This window comes from Octodon degus, unplaced genomic scaffold, assembly GCF_000260255.1.
Source record: "Octodon degus isolate 3935 unplaced genomic scaffold, OctDeg1.0 scaffold00159, whole genome shotgun sequence".
In the NCBI taxonomy this organism is placed as follows: domain Eukaryota; kingdom Metazoa; phylum Chordata; class Mammalia; order Rodentia; family Octodontidae; genus Octodon; species Octodon degus.
In genome coordinates this window covers 2754921-2758859 of record NW_004524735.1, presented here as the reverse complement: position 1 = coordinate 2758859, position 3939 = coordinate 2754921, and the positions used below count along the sequence as shown (strand labels likewise).

At 41.7% G+C, this 3939-nt stretch overlaps 1 pseudogene; it reads left to right on the top strand.

Annotated features, from left to right (window-relative positions):
• Nucleotides 1–3483: 3483 nt before the first annotated feature.
• LOC101576982 lies at nt 3484–3875 on the top strand (annotated as a pseudogene).
• The last annotated feature ends 64 nt before the right edge of the window (nt 3876–3939 follow it).

The following is a 3939-nucleotide window of genomic DNA, read 5'->3' as shown; positions in this document are numbered from 1 at the left end:
GCGCACACCTGTAATCCCAACTTTTTGGAGAATCACTACGCGTTCGATTGGTGTAGCGACACCCTGTAGACCATGTAGACTCTTACAAAAAAAGTAATTTTTGTGATAGGCGGGTAACTACTGACACTGACAGGTATGCAGATGTACTCAGGGCTTCATTTAAATTCAGTGAATCGATGTCTCTTTGGTTTGAAATTTTGTGCAGGCCAGCACTGAACCGGGGGTGAAAGCTTCCCTCCTCCAGTCTTGGGCTAAGTCTCCTTGCACTTAGGACTTTGAAGGGTGTGCTGTTTCCTAACACCATCTGCACCACCATTCCCAGCGTGAGTGCATATTGGCCAACAACGCTTGGGACACATTTGAAATAAAGTATGACTACAAATGTTTCCAAGCATATTACGTTCTTGGATAACTAAAATTACCTATTTCAAATTTCATGGTTCTGGGTCTAAGTTTCACTGAATCTCTGATAATATTTACTGAACTATTTTTGAGGATACATTTGGATTTTGGATCAATAAAGCCTGTCTAACTTGGTTTTTGTGCTAGACATCATTCTGTGCTTCAAAGCTATTAACCTTATCCATGAAATAAATGGCGAATGAACTCCTTTTTCCTTGGGACTCATAGCAGCACAATAGACTTACCTGAAGTCTCTTGCAGGAAAGAGGACCAAGCACTTGTAGCCTGTCTATCTTTTGACTTTTACAGCTTCATCTATATTTTGCAACACAAGTAAAAACAGCAAGGCTCAGGCCTCATAACACACAAGGTATGCCGCTCAATATTTTTCATGTTTAAATTTGCTGTGTATTGATCTCTTTTTAAATTTATTTTTGATGGATGCATAAAAATTAAACATTTTTATGTTGGACTCTGTGATATTTTAATTTCTATGTCCCTTGTGTAATGTTCAAATCGGCATTTGTGTACCTATTTACTAAGCATGTGGCATTTCTTTGTATTAAAAACACAAAAGATTCTTTCATTTAGCTTTTTAGAAATATGTAGTGCATTCTCATTCTCTTTAGTAATCTACTGTGTAATAAAACACCAGAACATCTTACTTTTACCTTGATAACTGGTCCTTGTTAATCAATTGATCCCCATGTTTTCCTCATAATAACCTCAGCTTCTTGTACTCAAGTACGAATAATGCTGCGGTAAGTACAAGAATTCAGATGGGTCTTTGACACTGCGATCTCACTTATTTTGGCCATATACCCATGACTGGGATTGCTAAATCATATCATAGTTTTATTTTAAATTTTAAGAGACACTTTTTCATGATGGATATACTATTTTATGTTCCCACTAACCTTGCACATGGGATTCCTTTTCTCCATATTCTACCAATATTTCTTAGCCTTTATTTTGACAATAGTCATTGTAACTAGAATTGTATGGTGTGTCATTGTGGTTTTGATTTGCCTATTTAATGATATCATTGTTTCTGTAATCAAGTTGAGTATCTCATATATTCTGAACATTGAACAGGGCTCAATTGTATGCATTGCAAAAGCATTGTCCCAGTTGGTATGTTGTCTCTGTTGAATCTGGTTTCAGCTTTTAATCTAGTGATTTATCTTTTGTTGTTTCTACTTTTCCACTAATGTCCAAAAAATAATCTTCACTGTTTCCAAAGCCCTAAGGTGTTTCTTCTATATGTTCTGTTGCTAGTTTCATAGTTCCCAGTCTTAAATTTAAGTTTTTGGTCCATTTTGAATTGATTTTTGTATACAATGAAAGATAGGGCTTCAACTTTTGCTGGATAGCAAATCTCAACTGCTCTTGAAGTGTTTTTCAGATCAGTTTTACTCATATGTGCACAAAAATCTATACTGTCTCATTGTTTCCAGCAGTCCAAGGCAGGAGACAGTTATAAAGACAGTCAAAATGGTAACTATTACACAAGCTGCACACATAAAGAGGAATTTAACACTACATGACCTCCATACACTGGGGACATCTAGAGCAAGTAGGTACTTCTTACACGTTGACTTGGAAGGAAATGTGCCCACTACGTATGTTGCACAGAAAGAAAGCATCGCGTACCCTGCAGACGCATCACCATCTAAGATCAAGTGGAGGTACGGGAACGCATGTGAAACATCACTGTGTCCGTCCCCAAAGCATAGTCAGTCATGACAGGATGGATCGTAAGGTTATGTATTGTGATGCTACCTGAAGGAGAACAGGAAACTTCCTTCCTGCATGTTTCATATATTATATTATGGGCCACGTATTCCCATACGCATGTATTTCCCATATTCTTCATGTCCTTTACTTTAAGAAAATAAATGTAATAAGGACACAAAATAAGTCCAGTTAATGCTGACTTTGTCCTATGAAAATAAAAAAGAGGAAGTGAATGGTTGCTGAACAGAGAGGTAGAAGATCTTCATGTCCAGGGCAGGCTGGCAAAATTCAGAATTCTAGCGGGAAAAGAACAGTAATGTACTCACACAGGAAGATCCGGATATATTCACGTACACGGCCTATTCCTCAGAATGGATAACTTGCTCTCTTGTGACTCTCTCAATGAAAAGCTTCAGTCTTCAGAGAAGTCTCTCTGCACCCAAAGTTTTCCGGGAGTGTTTCACAGCCCCACTTCAGTCCTTGTTTGCCCAACCATGGGGCATGCAATGGCTTCTCCTCACAACACACTTTAGTTTTAGGGACCCAGTGGATGTGCAAACCTGCTGCCCTGCGGGAGAAGGCAGTTTCTCCCTGCTAATCCTGCACACAACAGAGCACAGGGGCAGACAATGCTGAAGCGCAGATAGGGCATGACAAGGAGGGAACATTCCCTCAAGAGTGGGAGGAGCAGGCTGAGGGGACAGGAGGAAGGAGAAGAGGAATGGAGTACTCAGGGGGTTGATGGTTGTGCGTTAGCTGAGCTGCCTAGTGAGCCCAAAGGCACATGATGATACTTCTTCTTTTTTTAATATTTATTTACTTATTTATTTATTTGTTACCGGGTCTTGCTATACAGCTTGGCTCAGTGATCCTCCTGTCTGAGCCTCCCCAGTGCTGGAATTACAGGTGAGCACCACTACGCCCAGTTTCAGGGCTGGCACGGCGCGCTTGGGGCTCTGGGACTGGCACAGCTTGTGGCACCAAGGATTGAGCCCGGGCCCCTGAGCTTATCAGATCCAGCCCTCTCAGACTGCTGCGCTATGTCCTCAGTCCTGGCAGTACTTCTTAAAGTGCATATTATTTACTTATATTCTATATATTATTTAGTAAGTACCAAATATTCATAATAAAATATAAATTTATGTGCATAAAGCTTAGAAATAAAACAAAAGATACACATAGTCATTTAGTAAAAGTTATATACAGATGCTATCATACATGGGAAAATGTTGACAATCATTGGCGATTAGTACAAATTATGAGTACAAGGAGCCAGCAGTATAGATTGCAAAATTACTAAAATAAAATTGATAGCATAGGCCACATCCAAAGCAGCGTCTGGTGATGCCATTGAAGAACGGGATCATAGAAAGCAAACCGTTGGTGCTATCCAAACAGAAGACGGAACTGGTGTGCAGAGTCCCCCCACGCAGGTGCTCTGCACGGCCTTCAGCAGCCACATTGCAATGGTGCTGACCCCCTTTGGGAAGATGGGCGCCCTGGTCTCCCTGGAGCCCAGCGACATGGCCAATGACATCAGCAAGCCTGCACTCACCACAAAAGTCCTTCTCGGGCAGGATGAGTCCCTCATCCACGTCTTTGCAAAGAACTTGGTGGCATTTGTGTCTCAAGAAGCTGGAAACAGAGCAGTTCTCCTCGCCACAGCCGCGAAGAGCAAGAGCGCGGAGGGCTTGAAGGCCTTGAAGGAGGTGATCCGAGTGTGGCAGGGCTGGTGACCTGGGGTTGGGCGCACACGCCACTCAGGGAGACCGGCTGGACACAGTCCCTCTGCAGCGTCTC